Consider the following 22,588-nt stretch of genomic DNA (forward strand, 5'->3'; position numbering starts at 1 on the left):
AATAAAGTTAAGGTGCCCAATTTCAAAAGAGCCAACTTCGTAGAAATCCGACGAAAACTAATAGATATGCAACTATCAGATGACGGCAATGCAGAGGACGCCTGGCTAAACTTTAAAAATCACTTACTCACTCAGCAGGACACATTTGTCCCCTTGTGCGAGAAGCGAATTAACACTAATAAAAGTCCACCTTGGTTTAATAGCGAAATTAAACACTCAGTCAAGGAGAGAAAATTGTCTTACAGGTTAAAGAAAGACCAAAGCACGCCCGAAAACATTAGACTTTACAATGATGCAAGGCGACGAGTAAAAAGATTAGTGCATCAGGCAAAGCGTAGATATGAAGAAAATATTGCAGCCAACTGTAAAAATAATCCGAAATCCTTCTTCAGTTACATAAACAACAGAAAGGCGATCAGAAGTGGAATTGGACCTTTAACAAACAGCGACGGTGCACTAGTGACTGACAGCCAACACGTTGCAAACCTATTAAATAATTACTTTTCCTCGGTGTTTAATAATAACAGTCCTCCCACCACCACCACCAACACCAGTACTAATGTAAATCCCGAGCATGCATTGTCTAACTTTGAAATAAAACCCGATGAAGTCCTTAAAGCCCTCAAATCACTTAAAACAAATAAAAGTCCTGGACCTGATAAAGTATATCCAACTCTGCTGAAAGAAACAAAGTGCGAAATACTCTCCTCCCTCACAACCGTATTCAATATGTCCTTGCGACAAGGCATTGTCCCTTCAGATTGAAAAAGGCTAACGTGACACCGATTTTAAGAAAGGAGACAAAAAGTACCAGGTAATTACAGGCCCATTAGTCTAACTTCGGTTGTAGGTAAGCTACTTGAGGGCATAATTAGAGACAAAATTGTGAGTTACCTTGAAAGCCACTCATTAATTGGGGACTCACAACATGGCTTCCGAAACAAAAGATCCTGCCTATCAAATCTATTAACCTTTTATAACGACCTCTTCACTGTTTATGACGTAACCAAATCACTGGACGTAGTCTATCTTGATTTCAGAAAGCGTTTGATAAAGTCCCGCATCATAAATTACTTTACAAATTAAAGCAAATAGGTATTGACGGTCAGGTAAACCAATGGATCGCGAATTGGTTGAGCAACAGACAACAAAGAGTAGTGATTGACGGATTTAACTCAGAGTGGGCGCCGGTCACTAGTGGCGTCCCTCAGGGCTCGGTTCTTGGCCCAGTGCTCTTCATTATTTACATCAACGACGTGGATGTTGGACTCAATAACCGCATTAGTAAATTTGCAGACGACACAAAGATTGGTAACTCGGTTCTCACTGACGAAGACAGGCAAAGCCTCCAAGAGGATTTGCACAAAATTTCAACTTGGTCGGATAGATGGGAGATGCCCTTTAACGTAGACAAGTGCCAGGTCCTTCAAGTTGGAACGAGGAATAAGAAGTTTGATTACGAAATGCGCGGCGTTAAACTCAAAAGCGTTCAATGCGTTAAGGACTTGTGGTGCAAAATAGCGTCAAACCTCAAATTCTCACAGAAATGAATAGATGCAGAAAATAAATCGAACAGAATGTTGGGCTTCATTAAAAGAAACTTTTATTTAAGAATAAAGATGTAATACTCGCTCTACAACAGTTTAGTCAGACCCCACTTGGAATATGCGGTACAGTTTTGGTCTCCCCACCATGCAAAGGATATTGCTAAATTAGAAGGTGTTCAGCGTCGGGCAACGAAAATTATCCCTTCCTTGCGCAACAAATCCTACGAAGAAAGGCTTTCTACCCTTAACATGTTCTCTCTTGAGAAACGTCGCCTCCGAGGAAAATTGATCGAATGTTTTAAAATACTTAATGGTTTCACGAATGTAGACAGATCAACATTGTTTATGATCGATGACACTTTGCGCACGAGGAACAATGGCGTAAAACTCAGATGTAGACAAGTAAATTCAGACTGCACAAAATTTTTCTTCACCAACGTTGTAGTGCGAGAATGGAATAAGCTTCCACCATCAGTGGTCCAGTGTAACACGATTGACTCCTTCAAAAATAAGCTCGACCGTCACTTCCTTCAACTTAATATCAACTAGAGTAGAAGTGCAACGTTTTGGAGTCTTCTGATTAATGTAAAATCACTTAGGTTTAAGGACAGACCACCAAGTCTGGACCATGGGGTCTGTGTGGTCTGATTTTCTATGTAAATCTATGTAAATCTCTCTCTCTCTCTCTCTCTCTCTCTCTCTCTCTCTCTCTCTCTCTCTCTCTCTCTCTCTCTCTCTTGTGAGTTACCTCGAAAGCCACTCATTAATTAGGGATTAACAACATGGCTTCCGTAACAAAAGATCCTGCCTATCAAACCTATTGACCTTTTATAACGACCCCTTCTCAGTTTATGACGTAACCAAATCATTGGACGTAATCTATCTTGATTTCCAGAAAGCGTTTGATAGAGTCCCACATCATAAATTACTTTTTAAATTAAAGCAAATAGGTATTGACGGTCAAGTAAACCAATGGATCGCGAATTGGTTGAGCAGCAGACAACAAAGAGTGGTGATTGACGGATTTAACTCAGAGTGGGCACCGGTCACTAGTGGCGTCCCTCAGGGCTCGGTTCTTGGCCCAGTGCTCTTAATTATTTACATCAACGACGTGGATGTTGGACTCAATAATCACATTAGTAAATTTGCTGACGACACAAAGATTGGTAACTCGGTTCTCACTGACGAGGACAGGCAAAGCCTCCAAGAGGATTTGCACAAAATTTCAACTTGGTCGGATAGATGGGAGATGCCCTTTAACGTAGACAAGTGCCAGGTCCTTCAAGTTGGAACAAGAAATAAGAAGTTCGAATACGAAATGCGCGGCGTTAAACTCACAAGGGTTCAATGCGTTAAGGACCTGGGGGTCAAAATTGCGTCAAACCTCAAATTCTCACATCAATTCATCGATGCAGCAAATAAAGCGAACAGAATGTTGGGCTTCATTAAAAGAAACTTTTTATTCAAGAATAAAGATGTAATACTTCCGATCTACAATAGTTTAGTTAGACCCCACTTGGAATATGCGGTACAGTATTGGTCTCCCCACCATGCAAAGGACATTGCTAAATTAGAAGGTGTTCAGCGTCGGGCAACGAAAATGATCCCTTCCTTGTGCAACAAATCCTACGAAGAAAGACTTTCCACCCTTAACATGTTCTCTCTTGAGAAACGTCGCCTCCGAGGAAAACTGATCAAATGTTTTAAAATACTTAATGGTTCCACGAATGTTAACAGAACAAGATTGTTTATGATCGATGACACTTTGCGAACGAGGAACAATGGCATAAAACTCAAATGTAAACAAGTAAATTCAGACTGCACCAAATTTTTCTTCACCAACGTTGTAGTGCGAGAATGGAATAAGCTTCCACCGTCAGTGGTCCAGTGTAACACGATTGACTCCTTTAAAAAGAAGCTCGACCATCACTTCCTTGAACTTAATATTAACTAGAGTAGAAAAAGTAACGTTTTGGAGCCATCTGATTAATGTAGATTCACTTAGGTTTAGGGACAGATCACCTAGTCTGGACCATGGGGTCTGTGTGGTCTGATTTTTTATGTAATTGTACATAATTCTCTCTCTCTCTCTCTCTCTCTCTCTCTCTCTCTCTCTCTCTCTCTCTCTCTCTCTCTCTCTCTCTCTCTCTCTCTCTCTCTCTCTCTCTCTCTCTCTCTCTCTCTCTCTCTCTCTCTTAAATTCTCTCATTATTTTTTTTTTTTTTACAACAAAGGAGGCAGCTCAAGGGCACACAAAAAAGAAAACAATAATAAAAAAAGCCCGCTACTCGCCGCTCCTAAAAAATAAACAAAAGAGGTGGCCGAAAGCAAGATCAAATATGGGAGGAGAGATGTCCTGATACCCTCCTCTTGAAAGAGTTCAAGTCGTAGGCAGGAAGAAATACAGATGAAGGAAGATTGTTCCAGAGTTTACCAGCGTGAGGGATGAAAGAGTGAAGATGCTGGTTAACTCTTGCATAAGGGGTTTGGACAGTATAGGGATGAACATGAGTAGAAAGTCGTGTGCAGCGGGGCCGCGGGAGGGGGGGAGGCATGCAGTTAGCAAGTTCAGAAGAGCAGTCAGCGTGGAAATATCGATAGAAGATAGAAAGAGAGGCAACATTGCGGCGGAATTTAAGAGGTAGAAGACTATCAGTATGAGGAGGAGAGCTGATGAGACGAAGAGCCTTAGCCTCCACTCTGTCCAGAAGAGCTGTGTGAGTGGAGCCCTCCCACACGTGAGATGCATACTCCATACGAGGGCGGACAAGGCCCCTGTATATGGACAGCAACTGTGCAGGGGAGAAGAACTGGCGGAGACGGTACAGAACGCCCAGCCTCGAGGAAGCTGATTTAGTAAGAGATGAGATATGTAGTTTCCAGTTGAGATTTTGAGTTAAGGATAGACCGAGGATGTTTAGTGTTGAGGAAGGTGATAGCTGGGTGTTGTCAAAGAATAGGGGATAGTTGTTTGGAAGATTGTGTCGAGTGGATAGGTGGAGAAACTGTGTTTTTGAGGCGTTGAAGGACACCATGTTCTTCTTGCCCCAATCGGAAATAATAGTAAGGTCTGAGGCTAAGCGTTCTGCAGCCTCCAGCCTTGAGTCGTTAAGTTCCTGTAGGGTGGGTCTTCTATTAAAAGAAGTTGAGTAATGCTGAGTGGAATCATCGGCGTAGGAATGGATAGGACAGTTCGTTTTGGAAAGAAGATCATCAATGAACAACAGAAAAAGAGTAGGAGATAGGACAGAACCCTGTGGGACACCACTGTTAATAGATTTAGGGGAAGAACAGTGACCGTCTACCACGGCAGAAATAGAACGGTCAGAAAGGAAACTGGAGATAAAGGTACAGAGAGAAGGATAGAAACCGTAGGAGGGTAGTTTGGAAAGCAAAGATTTGTGCCAGACCCTATCAAAAGCTTTTGATATGTCCAGCGCAATAGCAAAGGTTTCACCGAAACGGCTAAGAGAGGATGACCAAGAGTCAGTTAAGAAGGCTAGAAGATCACCAGTAGAACGCCCCTTGCGGAACCCATACTGGCGATCAGATAGAAGGTCAGAAGTGGAAAGGTGCTTTTGAATCTTCCGGTTAAGGATTGATTCAAAAGCTTTAGATAGACAAGAAAGTAAAGCTATAGGACGGTAGTTTGAGGGATTGGAGCGGTCATCCTTCTTAGGCACAGGCTGTATGAAGGCATACTTCCAGCAAGAAGGAAAGGTAGATGTTGACAGGCAGAGGCGAAAGAGTTTGACCAGGCAGGGTGACAGCACGGAGGCACAGTTTTTAAGGACAATAGGAGGCACTCCATCAGGCCCATAAGCCTTCTGAGGATTGAGGCCAAAGAGGGCATAGAAAACATCATTTTGAAGAATCTTTATAACAGGCATAAAGGAGTCAGAGGGGGGATGAGTAGGAGGAACATGCCCAGAATCGTCCAGAGTGGAGTTTTTAGAGAAAGTTTGAGAGAAGAGTTCAGCCTTAGAGATAGATGAGACGGCAGTGTTGCCGTCAGGACTGAGGAGTGGAGGGAAAGATGAAGAAGTGAAGTTGGAGGAGATGTTTTTGGCTAGATGCCAGAAGTCACGGGAAGAGTTAGAGAAAGCAAGGTTTTGGCATTTTCTATTAATGAAAGAATTTTTGGTTAGTCGGAGAAAAGATCTGGCACGATTTCGGGCAGAAATGTAAAGTTCATAATTAACATTAGTTTGAAGGCTCTGGTACCTTTTGTGAGCTGCCTCTCTATCATTGACAGCACGAGAACAATTGTGATTAAACCAAGGCTTTTTAGCGTGAGGAGTAGAGAAAGAACGTGGAATGTATGCCTTCATTCCAGAGACAACACCTCTGTTATGCGCTGGGCACACACAGAGGGGTCTCTCTCCTGGAAGCAATAATCATTCCACGGGAAATCGGAAAAGTACATCCTCAGGTCGTCCCACCGAGCTAAAGCAAAATGCCAGAAGCATCGCCTCTTCGGTGGGTCCAGAGGGTGTACAGGAGCGATAGGACAGGATGCAGAAATAAGATTGTGATCGGAGGAGCCCAACGGAGAGAACAGTTTGACAGAATAAGCAGAAGGGTTTGAAGTAAGGAAGAGGTCTAGAATGTTGGGCCGGTCTCCAAGACGGTCGGGAATACGTGTAGGGTGCTGGACCAACTGCTCTAGGTCGTTGAGGATAGCAGAGTTGTAGGCTTGTTCACCAGGATGGTCAGTGAGGGAGGATGAAAGCCAAAGCTGGTGGTGAACATTGAATTCTCCTAGGATGGAGATTTCAGCGAAGGGAGAGTGGGTCAAGATGTGCTCCACTTTAGAATTCAAATAGTCAAAGAATTTTACATTGTTGGTAGAGTTAGGTGAGAGATAAACAGCACAGATGTATTTAGTAATAGAATGACAATGAAGTCTTAGCCAGATGGTAGAAAATTCAGAAGAGTCAAGGTTGTGGGCACGGGAGCAAGTGATGTTGTTGCGCACGTAGGCGCAACATCCAGCTTTGGATTGAAATTTAGGATAGAGATAGTAGGAGGGAACAGAGTAGAGATTGCTGTCAGTAGCCTCAGAAACCTGTGTTTCGGTAAGGAAGAGAAGGTGAGGTTTAGAGGAGGAGAGATGATGTTCCACAGAATGAAAATTAGAGCGAAGACCGCGAATGTTGCAGAAATTGAGAAGAAAGAGGTTCGAGGAGTTATCAAGACACCTCTCGGGTCGGCAGCCAGAAGGGGAGTCCTCCCTGGGGGAATTTGTGGTCCCCCCCTCAGGCGGGGACTCCAAGGCTTGATGTAGGTGCACCATTTTGAAATTTTAATTTTGGGAAAAGGTGTATATGTTGTGTGAATGTAGTGTGGTTTGGATAAAGAGAGGATCTGTCTTTAGAAAGCATGCTGAGCTACTCTCCGGTGTTGGTGAGACAATAGGGAAACGGTTAGTGAGGACATGGGAAGGGTCTTTGGAGGGCTTCAGCTCCCTTCTCACCTCCCATATATACCTCACCGGGAGTGGCTTGCGCCCGTTCGGTAGGTGTTATCCTACCTACTGCCAAGTGAGGTGCTACTCAGCTCCCCCCACCCTTCTCTCTCTCTCTCTCTCTCTCTCTCTCTCTCTCTCTCTCTCTCTCTCTCTCTCTCTCTCTCTCTCTCTCTCTCTCTCTCTCTCTCTCTCTCTCTCTCTCTCTCTCTCTCTCTCTCTCGCCCTGCACGGAAACTCTCCCATTATACGCACGGTACGAGGCCACAACAAGACTGCACAAGGCCGCGTCGAGGTAGAGGGAAGCTGCCGGGGACGGGAGGAAGGGGGGAGGGCGGCGCGTATGCCTGGAACTGTATTTCTAAGGAGGGAGAGAGCTGTGTCTATTTCAGAGAGACACCAACACAAAAACACGCAGCAACGGTATGAAGTTTAAGTGAAATCGATGTAACACATTGGTGCGCATAAGTTTTTTCAATAACAGAGTCGTCGATCACTGGAATAGACTCCCACCGTCAGTAGTTAGCGCACAGAGTATCAATAGCTTTAAGTCTTCTTTGGATAAGTACTTCAGAGATATAAGATTATACTCACCCTTTTTCGCATGTTCTCAGACAGATTGCAGCAAGACCTCAACCTATATTCATATAATTCTCCCCCACAACCTAGATTGCAAGTAGCGAAAGTCAACAATAGAGTAAAAGAACAATTAATGTCCGCATGACAGGTGGAGTGAGGTGTGGGTGCAGTAAGATGACAGGTTACTGGTGCGTGCCTAGTACCGCCGGTAAAACGAGGATCAAGCCTCCACCTGTGCCCTTGAAACTACACCTCACCCATCGTGGGTATTAGGGGGGATTCTGGGGCTGCCCTGTGTAGGCCACTCGTCCTCTTCAAGTCTCCCTGTATTTTTATGTTCTTATGTTCTTAAGTAATGAAGTAATTTTCCCCCCACAGCTTAGGTTACCAGTAGTGTAAGTTAAGGGTAGTAATTTCCTCTTATTTCTCTCTTCACTGTAAAATTTCCATGGCCCTTTCTTCTTTAAAGATACATGGTGTTCTCTTCTAACTAACTAACTAACTAACTAACTATAGACGTTTGTGGGGAGGAGCCTTCATCTTTTCTGTCCTATCCTACCACACGTAGATTACTAGTAGTAGCGGTAGTAAACAGACACTCTCGCCATAGACCGATAGGTCTTCTGGTGTCTGTTCTTCCTATATGTATTCCTATATGTATCCCACTCTGCCGGCTCACGAGACCCCGGTAAACTGGTCCTCTCTCTGGTGACCCGTTTCTGACACCCTTTCCCTATGTGACTGTGAGAGGGAAATGGAACGGTGTGTGTGTGTGTGTGTGTGTGTGTGTGTGTGTGTGTGTGTGTGTGTGTGTGTGTGTGTCTTTGCAATGCTGAATCCTGAGTAAAGAACGAAAAAGCTGAAATAATTACTTGACGTCAGAGTACGAATGTCATTTCTATTCACACTGGGGTCTATTCACTCCCTATTAATTACACACACACACACACACACACACACACACACACACACACACACACATTCCCCCTTCCCCGGCTATTCCGCTACCTGGTTGTGTATAAAGCCAGTTGGTCCCTCATTATACTTCTTGTCTCATCAACACCAGAGAGCAGTTCAGCTAAAGACAGTTCCTCTCTCTTTCTACACCACGCTACATTCACACAACACACACACCTTTTCTGAAAATTTAAAATTCAAAATGCCTGACGAAAACACCGCATCGGAGACCCCGCCTGGGGGGGGGGACCATAAATTCCCCCAGGGAGGACTCCCCTTCTGGCTGCCGACTTGAGAGGTGTCTTGATAACTCCTCGAACATCCTCCTTATCAATATCTGCAACATTCGCGGTCTTCGTTCTAATTTTCATTCTGTGGAACACCATCTCTCCTCCTCTAAACCTCACCTTCTCTTCCTCACCGAAACACAGGTTTCTGAGGCTACTGACAGCAACCTCTACTCCGTTCCCTCCTACCATCTCTATCCTACATTTCAATCTAAAGCTGGATGTTGCGCCTACGTGCGCAACGACATCACTTGCTCTCGTGTCCACGACCTTGACTCTTCTGAATTTTCCATCATCTGGCTAAGACTTCATTGTCATTCTATTACTAAATACATTTGTGCTGTTTATCTCTCGCCTAATTCTACTAACTATGGAAAATTCTTTGACTATTTGAACTCTAAAGTGGAGCACATCTTGGCTCACTCTCCCTTTGCTGAAATCTCCATCTTGGGAGATTTCAATGTTCACCACCAGCTTTGGCTTTCATCCTCTTTCACTGACCAGCCTGGTGAACAAGCCTACAACTTTGCTCTCCTCAACGACCTAGAGCAGTTGGTTCAGCACCCTACTCGTATTCCCGACCGTCTTGGAGACAGGCCCAACATTCTAGACCTCTTCCTTACCTCTAATCCTTCTGTTTACTCTGTCAGACTGTTCTCTCCGTTGGGCTCCTCCGATTATAACCTTATTTCTGTATCCTGTCCTATCGCTCCTGTACATCCTCTGGAACCACCGAAGAGGCGATGCTTCTGGCATTTTGCTTCAGCTCGGTGGGACGACCTGAGGATGTACATTTCCGATTTCCCGTGGAATGATTACTGCTTCCAGGAGAGAGACCCCTCTGTGTGTGCTCTGCGCATCACAGAGGTGATTGTCTCTGGAATGGAGGCATACATTCCACGTACTTTCTCTACTCCTCATGCTAAAAAGCCTTGGTTTAATCATGCTTGTTCTCGTGCTATTAAAGATAGAGAGGCAGCTCACAAAAGGTTCCAGAACCTTCGAACTCCCGCTAACTTTGATCTTTACATTTCAGCCCCGAATCGTGCCAAATCTATTCTCCGACTTAACAAAACTTCTTTCATTAATAGAAAATGTCAACACCTTGCTTCTTCTAACTCTTCCCGTGACTTCTGGCATCTAGCCAAAAATATCTCCTCCAATTTCACTTCTTCCTCTTTCCCTCCTCTCCTTAACCCTGACGGCAGCACTGCCGTCTCATCTGTCTCTAAAGCTGAACTCTTCGTTCAAACTTTCTGTAAGAACTCCACTCTGGACGATTCTGGGCATATTCCTCCTACTCATTCCCCCTCTGACTCCTTTATGCCTGTTATTAAGATTCTTCCAAATAATGTTTTCTATGCCCTCTCTGGCCTCAACTCTCAGAAGGATTATAGACCTGATGGAGTGCCGCCTATTGTCCTTAAAAACTGTGCTTCTGTGCTGACACCCTGCCTGGTCAAACTCTTTCGTCTCTGCCTATCAACATCTACCTTTCCTTCCTGCTGGAAGTATGCCTTTGTACAGCCGGTGCCTAAGAAGGGTGACCGTTCCAATCCCTCAAACTACCGCCCTATAGCTTTACTTTCCTGTCTATCTAAAGCTTTTGAATCAATCCTTAACCGGAAGATTCAAAAGCACCTTTCCACTTCTAACCTTCTATCTGATCACCAGTATGGATTCCGGAAGGGGCGTTCTACTGGCGATCTTCTTGCTCTCTTAACTGACTCTTGGTCATCCTCTCTTAGCCGTTTCGGTGAAACTTTCTCTGTTGCGCTAGACATATCGAAAGCCTTCGATAGAGTCTGGCACCAGTCTTTGCTTTCTAAATTGCCCTCTCTCGGATTCTATCCCTCTCTCTGTTCCTTTATCTCCAGTTTCCTTTCTGGCCGTTTTATCTCTGCGGTGGTAGACGGTCACTGCTCTTCCCCTAAACCTATCAACAGTGGCGTTCCACATGGCTCTGTCCTATCACCCACTCTCTTCCTGTTATTCATCAATGATCTTCTTTCCATAACAAACTGTCCTGTCCACTCATACGCCGACGACTCCACTCTGCATTATTCAACTTCTTTCAACAGAAGACCCTCTCAACAAGAAGTACACAACTCCAGACTGGAGGCTGCAGAACGCTTAACCTCAGACCTTGCTATCATTTCCGATTGGGGCAGAAGGAACCTTGTGTCCTTCAATGCCTCAAAAACTCAATTTCTCCACCTATCAACTCGACACAATCTTCCAAACACCTATCCCCTATTTTTCGACAACACTCAGCTGTCACCGTCTTCAACACTAAACATCCTCGGTCTATCCTTAAAGGGGCTCTCACACATTCCCGGTCCCGGTCGCGACCGTCCCCGATGACTCCCGATAAGCCGATCGGGGCCTGACCGCCGACGAAATAGGCAATAATCCCCGGACCGGAGGCTTACCGCCGGTAAGCCGGCGGTTTACCGGCGGTAGACCGGCGACCATATACGATTTTCGATTTCTCCGACCGGCGACTGCAGCAGGTCAGTCGGCGGTAGACCGCCGGCCTACCGGCGGCAGACCGCCGGTCTACCGGCGGCAGACCTGCTGCACATCGACGAGCAAACACTTTCTTTGCATTTTCATATATTTATAATTACCTCATAAATAGCTTCATACCTAAATTCATTCGTGTGCATAAAACTCTCTCTCTCTCTCTCTCTCTCTCTCTCTCTCTCTCTCTCTCTCTCTCTCTCTCTCTCTCTCTCTCTCTCTCTCTCTCTCTCTCTCTCTCTCTCTCTCTCTCCTTTCACCCATTCCTCTTCCTCCTTTCTTTTCATCTCTTTCCACCCTCTCTCCCTTCCTTCCTCACTCTCCTCCATCCCTCCCTCTCTCTTCCTCACTCCCTCTCTCTTCCTCACTCCCTCCCACCTGTTCCTCCTTCCATTCCTTTCCCTTCTGTCTCTCTCTCTCTCTCTCTCTCTCTCTCTCTCTCTCTCTCTCTCTCTCTCTCTCTATATCTCTATCTATCTATCTATCTATCTATCTATCTATCTATCTATCTATCTATCTATCTATCTATCTATCTATCTATCTATATCTATATATATCTATATATATATATATATATATATATATATATATATGTATATATATGTATCTATCTATCTATCTATCTATCTATCTATCTATCTATTTATCTATCTATCTATCTATCTATCTATCTATCTATCTATCTATCTATCTATCTATCTATCTATATATATATATATATATATATATATATATATATATATATATATATATATATATATATATATATATATATATATATATATATATATATATATATATATATATATATATATATATATATATATATATATATATATATATATATATATATATCTATATATATATATATATATATATATATATATATATACATACATATATATATATATATATATATATATATATATATATGTATGTATATATATATATATATATATATATATATATATAGATATATATATATATATATATATATATTTTTTCTCTCTCTCTCTTTCACCCATTCCTCTTCCTCCTTTATCGCATCTCCCTCTCTCTCTTCATCCCTCGCTCCTACCTGTTCCTCATCGTTTTCCTCCTTCCTCCCTCGCTAATCCCCAGGTCAGACACAGGTGTTCACTCGCGGTCGACCGGCGGTCTACCGACGGTCTGCCGCCGGTCTGCCGTGGGTGTCGGTGGCTGACCGCCGGTCGACCGGCGACATTTTTCCACACCGCCGGTTGACCGGGCGCATCGCCGATATCTTTGAAAATTTTAAAGTTTACCGGCGGTGGTCGGCTGCGTCTACGGTCCTCAGGGTCGACCGGCGGTCGACCGGCGGTCTGCCGCCGACAATCCCCGATCTTACAGCCGGTCGACCGGCGACCGGCAACGGGAGTCATCGGGGACGGTCGCGACCGGGACCGGGAATGTGTGAGAGCCCCTTAACTCAAAATTTCAACTGAAAACTTCATATCTCCTCTCTCGCTAAATCAGCTTCCTCGAGGTTGGGCGTTCTGTATCGTCTCCTCCAGTTCTTCTCCCCCACGCAGTTGCTATCCATATACAGGGGCCTTGTCCGCCCTCGTATGGAGTATGCATCTCACGTGTGGGGGGGGTCCACTCACACAGCTCTCTTGGACAGAGTGGAGTCTAAGGCTCTTCGTCTCATCAGCTCTCCTCCTCCTACTGATAGTCTTCTACCTCTTAAATTCCGCCGCGATGTTGCCTCTCTTTCTATCTTCTATCGATATTTCCACGCTGACTGCTCTTCTGATCCTGCTAACTGCATGCCTTCCCCCCTCCCGCGGCCCCGCTGCACACGACTTTCTACTCATGCTCATCCCTATACTGTCCAAACCCCTTATGCAAGAGTTAACCAGCATCTTCACTTTTTCATCCCTCACGCTGGTAAACTCTGGAACAATCTTCCTTCATCTGTATTTCCTCCTACCTACGACTTGAAGTCTTTCAAGAGGAGGGTGTCAAGATACCTCTCCTATCGAAATTGACCTTTCTTTCGGCCACCTCTTTTGATTCTTTTTTGGGAACAGCGAGTAGCGGGCTTTTTTTTTATTATTGTTTTTTTGTGTGTGCCCTTGAGCTGTCTCCTTTGTTGTAAAAAAAAATAATAATAAATAAATCGCCCACCATTCGGGCATTTATGGTGTCATATATTTAGTTTGGGGCGGCCCGTTCCGCGGAGAGTTACCTGAATAGAAGAGGAGGTGTGTGCAAACTGAGGTGAGGGGTGCATAGCGCGGGCGTGACTTGAGCAGGTTAGTGCAGAGTGCGTATACAGCTTAGGGTCGGAGAGGCTTTGACGGAGCTCAACCAGCGTAATGTACAGACTGAAGCGACACAACGCCACAAAGAGAGCCCACGAGACCACAATCACACACCGTACATATATAACATAAACTTGGGCGAGGCTGTGGATTTTGATGCAGCGGATGTACATTTTGATCCAATGATCTGATAATCTAAACCCGAGTGAATGTATAGGAGGCGACGTTACACAGACACACACACACACACACACACACACACACACACACACACACACACACACACGTACACACGCCATAATACAATACCCGTCAACATTACAAAGAGAAGGTATTCCTCCCAAGATAAATACATGATTAAAAAGTCGTGTGTGTGTTTGTGTGTGTGTGTGTGTGTGTGTGTGTGTGTGTGTGTGTGTGTGTGTGTGTGTGTGTGTGTGTGTGTGTGTGTGTGTGTGTGTGTGTGTGTGTGTGTGTGTGTGTGTGTGTGTGTGTGTGTGTGTGTGTGTGTGTGTGTGTGTGTGTGTGTGTGTGTGTGTGTAATTCACCTCGGCCTGATCACGAGTTGGACTCGGTCCCGCCAGCAGGTACCCTCCAGACGTGAACAAGTGCTCATCATCATCGATCTCTGGGTACCGCCAGGACCCCCCCCCCCCATCCTCCTTGCTCGAGGGGGGACAGTAACCACTCCTAGTCAACAGAAAGAATCCGGCCTGAGCGGGGCTCAAAATGCCGCCTGTTTGGCAGTGAAGCCTTGCAGCGCAGCCCTCTACCGATTGAGCTGTGTGTGTGTGCATGTGTGTGTGTGCACGTGTGTGTGTGTGTGTGTGTGTGTGTGTGTGTGTGTGTGTGTGTGTAGCCTCGCCTCCTATACATTCACTCGGGTTTAGATTAGCAGCTGCTGCAGCCTGACTCGATTCGCTCTCCTGATCATTACTGCCGCAGGAAATGACATAACTCTGACTTCTCCCATAGTCTACCTTCTCTTCCTCGCTTTATTCTTCATTATTACCATTACCAGAAGCTGTATTACTCTGTTTCCCGCATAAGGAGGACGAGGGGACAGGGACATGCGTTTGGCTTCCTGATACATATTATCAAGGGAAGCATGATAGCAAGAGAATATTGAGCTACACACAACTTTTATTATCATTATTATTGGCAAGATTGTCACGTGTAAGGAGGACGGGGAGGCAGGAACATGGGTTTGGCTTCCTGACAGAACAAGCATCATCAGAGGAAGCAAGGCAGCAAGCGAATAATGAGCAGTACACAACTATACGCATACAATTCCAGCACTGCCGCCAGGTAAGACCACGAGAGACTAACAATGAGGAGCCCAACAACATCGTTACGTCCGCATTGCATCGCTCCACATCTTATCCGCCCCCAGTTACCAGCGCATAGAAGCTCCTGCCCTTTCCCATTACGCGTATATCATTAGCCAAGCGAAAAGAAAGCCACTCCCTCCATCCCTTCAACTCAGGCTACATGTGATTGGCGGATTTTGGGGAAAAGATGGTGCTGGTTAATGGTATTTCTTTGGCTGGGGATATCTGCCAAGGTAACCTGAAGAGTTTTTAGTGAAGGTATCATAAGGTTGAAGGCGGATTTTCTAATGGTAACAACAATAAGACTGACACTCGCTTACTCCTTTTCCTTCTGCCTCACCAACTACTTCTGTGAGAGTCTATCAATTGCCATATGTGTTTATATCGCTCAATCTACATTCTATCTCACGTTAGTTCACCGCAGTATCACCAACGCCATCACCACAACCTCCACATATGTCAACAAACGCCACAACATACCAACATACCGCAATACACCAACACATTCACTAAACACAAACCAGAAACTTCAAACCATCAACACACGTAATGACAGACTTACTCCCTCATAAATGGACACTCGGCCTCGATTCATTATACAAATACGCTAATTATTCTAAGAAGCCTAAATTCTTGGTAACGTTAAACCTGGTGTGTGTGTGTGAGTGTGTGTGTGTGTGTGATATATATATATATATATATATATATATATATATATATATATATATATATATATATATATATATATATATATAGATCTATATTGTTATATTGATTTTTGGCTTAATAGTTATATACATATTGGTAAATTACAAATGTAGTTTTTATTTTAAGCCAGGGCCATTAAGCCGAGGCTTTCTAAGGACCTGAAGACTCGTAAACAAAGTACATAACAAGGGAGAGGTTTAGGCCACATAAAGCATAATAACTTACATATTTTTCAACAATGTTTAAATGTATAGGTCAGTCGAAGTGAAAAATGTATACAATACGAACATGTGAAAAAAAAACTTAGATGATATCACTCTAGCAGCAAACAAGTGTACATGTGAAATAAAAACTTGAAAATAGTTTGATTATTATTGAAATAATGAAATTTACAGCAATCAGTCGGAGTTTGCAAAAATAATGTGAGAAAAAAAACGCAATGAACCATTCAAAAACACTATTAAATAAATTCAAAAATCAATGTGATCATAAGTTCTCATAGGTACTAAGAAGCCATTTTATTAATTTGGTTTGAACAATCTTATATTCTCATCAGTTTTTAAGTGTTGTGGTAAGTCATTCCAGATTTTAGCTCCTCTTGATAGGCTGCTCTGTTTGGCATGTGATGTCCAGCACAATGGTATTAATAGGTCATGAGGTCTCCGGGTAACATTGCCGGCCATTGCTGTAAAGCCAAAGTCTATGGAGAGAGAGAGAGAGAGAGAGAGAGAGAGAGAGAGAGAGAGAGAGAGAGAGAGAGATTGTCGCTATGTAGTTCGGTTCTTATGGGCCAAACAAAGTCTTTCGCTCCACCAGACGTGATGCAAGTGTGGACATGGCCTTATCTTGCGTAATTTAGGGCACTGATGTCAGAAATCACCCGTCCAAGCATCCTTCTCCTGTCAGTGAGGCGCTATACGACAACATAAGCGTGGACAGCCTTGGCTTGAGTTTTAAATTTTCCGCAAAAAAACAAAATGTTAAGCATTTAATGACCAAATATACTCCTTAAATAATTCACAAAGAGTTTTTCAAGTCACTTAGTTATTTTACATGCAATCTATTGGTTAACATTAATGATTTCTTTTATATATTTTTTCTCTACTTCTACAAATTTGTTTACCGACAACACGATTTGAAGAAGTAAATAACGAAGAAAACGTATTTTAAGGATAGACTCGTATTAAAAACTCGTGTTGAAGCGCTGCGACTGTTTACATAATACATATCTGCCTCAATGACGACGCAAAGGCTGTCAGTGAGTTATAGCAGTATTTGCCAATATATGTGTGGATAGCTTAGACTTGAGTTATTCATTTCATGCTTATTATTTACCGGCAGTTTAAGAGAACATCATGTAGCTATCTGGCAACTTACACTAGACCAAGACCTTTAATTTAACACTAATCAATCAATCAATATATATATATATATATATATATATATATATATATATATATATATATATATATATATATATATATATATATATATATATATATATATATATATATATATATATATATATATATATATATATATATATATATATATATATATATATATATATATATATATATATATATATATATATATATATATATATATATATATATATATATATTTACAACATAGGAAACAGCTCAAGGGCACATAAAAAAAAGGAAACAATAATAATAAATGCCCTCTACTTACCTCTCCTAAATATAATCCAAAGAGGTGGCCGAAAGAGAGGTCAATATCGGAAGGAGAGGTGTCCAAATACCCTTCTCTTGAAAGAGTTCAAGTCGTAGGTAGGATGAAATACAGATGCAGGAAGATTGTTCCAGAGTTTACCAGAGTGAGGGATGAAAGAGTAAAGATGCTGGTTATCTCTTGCATAAAGGGTTTGGAGAGTATAGGGATGAGGATGAGTAGAAAGTCGCGTGCAGCGGGGCCGCGGGAGGAGGGGAGGCATGCAGTTAGCAAGTTCAGAAGAGCAGTCAGCGTGAAAATATCGATAGAAGAGAGAAAGAGAGGCAGCATGGCGGCGGTAATTAAGAGGTAGAAGACTCTCTGTATGAGGAGGAGAGCTGATGAGACGAAGAGCCATATATTTAGTAGGAGTAGGTAGGAAGACACCTACCGAACGGTCGTGAGCTACTTCCGGTGAGGATATATGAGAAGCGAGGAGGGTGCTGAAGCCCTTCAAAGACCCTTCCCATGTCCTCACTAACCGTTTCCCTTTTGTCTCATCAACACCAGAGAGCAGTTCAGCATGCTCTCTAAAGACAGTTCCTCTCTCTTTCTATACCACACTACATTCACAAAACACACACACCTTTTCCCAAAATTCAAAATTCAAAATGGCTAACGAAAACACCACCTCGGAGTCCCCACCTGGGGGGGTGGGGGCCATAAATTCCCCCAGGGAGGACTCCCCTTCTGGCTGCTGACTTGAGAGGTGTCCTGATAACTCCTCGAACCTCCTCCTCATCAATTTCTGTAACATTTGCGGCCTCCGTTCTAATTTTCATTCTGTGGAACACCATCTTTCCTCCTCTAAACCTCACCTTCTCTTCCTCACCGAAACACAGGTTTCTGAGGCTACTGACAACAACCTGTACCCTGTTCCCTCCTACTATCTCTATCCTAAATTTCAATCCAAAGCAGGATGTTGCGCCTACGTGCGCAACGACATCACTTGCTCTCGTGCCCACGACCTTGACTCTTCTGAATATTCCACCATCTGGCTAAGACTTCATTGTCATTTTATTACTAAATACATCTGGGCCCGTATCCTCGAGAGCTATTAACTTTTACTCTTAAAGTTACTATCAAAGTTAATAGTTTCAAATTATTAAGAGTAAAAGCTATCCTCGTCAACTTTGAGTGTAGGTATTAGCAAATCCTGGCTACTATTATCTTCTTCTTCTTCTTCTTTATGGCGGGCTCGTTGCTAAGGACGCCTCCGTGCAAAACGTAAACATCCGACATGAATTAAGTATATATTTCAAAAGAATAATAAAGAAAAGATGTATAAATGTACAACAGAAACATAATAAATGGCAAACACAAGAAAATACTGAGTCTTGTGGCAGATAGAAGCAGCCTCAAAGGCTGCTTTTACTCCGTCACTCGTCAATACCCGTATCTCCCCGCCTGCGTCACGACTTGCTCTGCTGAAATTACCGCACCATAACCACGTTATCTGCCCCAATGAGCACATCTACGGGCCGGGGAACCAGCGCAGAAAAGGAGTAAGTTTAATTGGTCGCCAGATGAAACGGTCTTACATCAAATTCAAGAAAAAATACGTATAATCAGAGGGTGTTATGGGAAGAGTATCACCCCTGAGGATAAGAAGAGAGCGTGGACTGAAGTGGCAGAAGCTGTAACAAGGTTAGTAATCACATATTCATGGTTCAGTTAGCTTACAAACTAACCTAATCAGTTGGGTATTTTTTGCATAATAACACAACCAGTGACCTTTCAAACAGAACATACCTTTTTATTCTGTATCTGAATAGTTTCATTATGACCATGTATGCCACAACCCCCTCTCCCTCAACAACCTAACATAACTAAACCTAACCATGCCAAACCTGCCCCGTTCTACCGAGCACATCCTAACTTAACATGCCAAGTTTGTTGGGGGGGAAGAGGGGTTGGTATAGATAGTTAAGGCATATTTGCCCTGTTTTATTCTTTTTTATTTTATTTGTTTATTATTATTTTTTTATTGGGGGATGCTAGGCATGCCAGACTATGGACACTTTTACAAGTACTTTATGTCGAGACTATATGGGAATGGGTAGGTTTTGTGAGAATGGTAAAGTAAGATTAAAATAGTATATTTAAAGCATTGGTCAAACAGATTATGGTGATATAATGTTAGATTGGAATGTACTCAAGATAATGAAATTAAGGTTAATGCTTTATTTTTTTGTTACATATTCACATATTCATGATTCAAGTAACTTGCAAACTAACCTAACCTCGTCAAATGGGTATTTTTGTATACAAACACAACCACAGAGTTTCCAAACAGAACATACTTTTTCCTACTGCTTCACGTGAATAGCATCATCATGACCATTTCTGCTGCAACCCCCACTCCCTCAACAATCTAACATAACTAAACCAACTCCTGCTAAACCTGTCCTACCTGACACATCCTAACCTAACATGGTAGGTCCCCAAGTGCCAAACCTGCCCCGTCCTACCGAACACATCCTAACTTAACATACCAAGTTTGTTGGGGGGGAAGAGGGGGTTGGTATAGATAGTTAAGGCATATTTGCCCTTTTTTTTATTCTTTATTTATTTTTATTTGTTTATTATTTATTTTTATTAGGGGGGGATGCTAGGCATGCCAGACTATGGACACTTTTACAAGTACTTTATGTCAAGACTATATGGGAATAGGTAGGTTTCATTGAGAACGGTAAAGTAAGATTAAAATAGCATATTTATAGCATTGGCCAAACAGATTATGGTGATATTATGTTAGATTGGAATGTACTCAAGATAATGAAATTAAGGTTAACGCTTTTATTTTTTTTGTTACATATTCACATATCCATGATTCAAGTAACTTGCAAACTAACCTAACCTCGTCAAATGGGTATTTTTGTATACAAACACAACCACAGAGTTTCCAAACAGGACATACTTTTTTCCTACTGCTCCATGTGAATAGCATCATCATGACCATTTCTGCTGCAACCCCCACTCCCTCAACAATCTAACATAACTAAACCAACTCCTGCTAAACATGTCCTACCAAACACGTCCTAACCTAACATGGTAGGTCCCCAAGTTTGTTAGGGTAGAAAGGGGGTTAGTATAAGAGTCAAGTCATATTTACCTGTTATTTTATTTATTCCTTATTTAGATTTTTTTTGGGGGGTGGGTGGGTTGGGCATGCCAGGCTCTCAACACTTTTACAAATATTTTATGTTAAGACTATATCGGAATAGGTAGATTTGATGAGAATGGTAAAGTAAGATTAAAATATTATTTTGATAGCATTGGTCAAACAGTTTCTGGTGATATAATGTTAGGTTAGAAGTACTCAAAAGAATGGGATTAAGATTAATGCTTTGAATTTTTTTTGTGTAGCTGTATTGTGTAATATCCTCCTACTTAGAGAAAAGCATTTTAGAAAAGTAGGTAATGAAAAGTAGTATTTATGGCCATGTTCATAACAACTAAAAAGTTAATGTCTTATGATGCATGTAAATAAAATATTGGTACTGATTTAGCTTTCCATCACAGCATGTATTAAATGTTATTGGAGAAGTTATGGGAAATAAAAAGCATGCCATAGTAAAACGATTAAGAAACTTGCTCCACATTTATACCCTGACAGTGCCTTCCCTGGGAGTGGACCCCGTACGCAGGATGACTGTGAGAGGCGTTGGTACAACGTACAACAAAAATCAAAGCCTTGCATTGCCAAGTGCAAGAATGAGCAGCGGCAGACTGGTAATTTTTTTAGTTGTTATGTCTTTAAATGTAAAACATATATTAGTTAGTTTTTTATGTGCTCACAGAATGCAGCTATACTGGCCACAATGCCTTTATTTCAGCTTAAAGTTAATAAGTTCATAGCAGTGAACTGCATATTTGATATATAAATTTTTTTAATGTTCATCTGTCAATGACTATCAATCTATCTAAATACCTTGGTTGTCTTCCCCCAGTGAAGGGTTTTAGCCAAGACAGGCACACACTTACTCACACGCTCACACTCATGTACACCACTCTCTCAGCTGCACAGCCCCTGTGGGAGTAAAAAAGGCCCTCACTGTATGGGGGATTAGCTGCACAGTTCAGACAGGGAACTTCCACACCAAGGCCTCACAGCATACACTGGTTTACCCCTGTCCCTTCATAACAATGACATTTCCCCCAGCACCTGAGTGCCCCACACGTGTGGCACCACAGATACGCAGGCGCCTGCCTATATAACTATGACATTAACTGTGGTAGTAAACTGGTGTATGACATCATAGGCTGCTCGTCTCATGTATTTGAAGGGGTACCAGAGCCATTCAGCATTGACATGATGTGCTAGGGATAGGACAGCAGCAACAGTAAAGCAGCAGTGAAATATTGACTGGCCTGTATGTTTTTGGCAAAAACTTTTATTTTCTTATTAAAACAATTTATTAATCACCCTTAAATTCATATTCTTTGTAGATACACACTTTATCAGTATTGCTAGAGACCATCCCAGCACATTGTTCATTACTTGTGGAAAAGATACCATTAGCTGCTCCGGCAACAGCCACTGCTTCAATATCTGCTGGCCCTATGACACCAGCCACTGCTTCATCATCTGCAGGCCCAATGACACCTGCCACTGTTTCATCATCTGCTGGCCCAATGACACCAGCCACTGTTTCATCATCTGCTGGCCCTATGACACCAGCCACTGCTTCATCATCTGCTGGCCCAATGACACCTGCCACTGCAAGGGATGACAATGAAGCTGCTCCACCACAGTCACCACCTACTTCATCGGAGTTAAGAGATGCCTTTCATAGGGCAGCAGTATAATTTTTTGATGCTGGGGCTGAATATTACTGCCTCAAGGCTATGATTTTGTCACTTTTTTTTTATTACTGAGGAGGTTAGGGTGGAAGGGGTGAAAAATAATTTGTGCTGTTTTTCGACAGAAATGATTAGCAAATTCATTCAAAGCACAAAATTTACCGGAAAAAAAATTGTGTGCCATTGTGAGTGGGTTCACTTGAGATTGGGCTCCAATACGCCTCCGTGGTCTAGTGGCCAGCATGCCTGGCTTCTACGCGGGCCCGGGTTCGAATCCCGGCCTGGGCAGTCGGCGTGCAGCTCACCCAGCTGATCATCCTCCCTCTCGGGCTGGTCGATAAATGACTACCTGGGAAACTGT

The 22,588-nt window shown here is 42.7% G+C and overlaps 1 long non-coding RNA gene across 1 annotated transcript; it reads left to right on the top strand.

Annotated features, from left to right (window-relative positions):
• Window positions 1-18,802: 18,802 nt before the first annotated feature.
• On the top strand, window positions 18,803-22,015 carry LOC126996771 (uncharacterized). The gene is made up of 3 exons (XR_007751525.1): window positions 18,803-19,068; window positions 21,041-21,156; window positions 21,874-22,015. It is a non-coding gene; the product is annotated as an uncharacterized LOC126996771 (long non-coding RNA).
• The last annotated feature ends 573 nt before the right edge of the window (window positions 22,016-22,588 follow it).

Source organism: Eriocheir sinensis, chromosome 1 (assembly GCF_024679095.1).
Source record: "Eriocheir sinensis breed Jianghai 21 chromosome 1, ASM2467909v1, whole genome shotgun sequence".
Taxonomy (NCBI): domain Eukaryota; kingdom Metazoa; phylum Arthropoda; class Malacostraca; order Decapoda; family Varunidae; genus Eriocheir; species Eriocheir sinensis.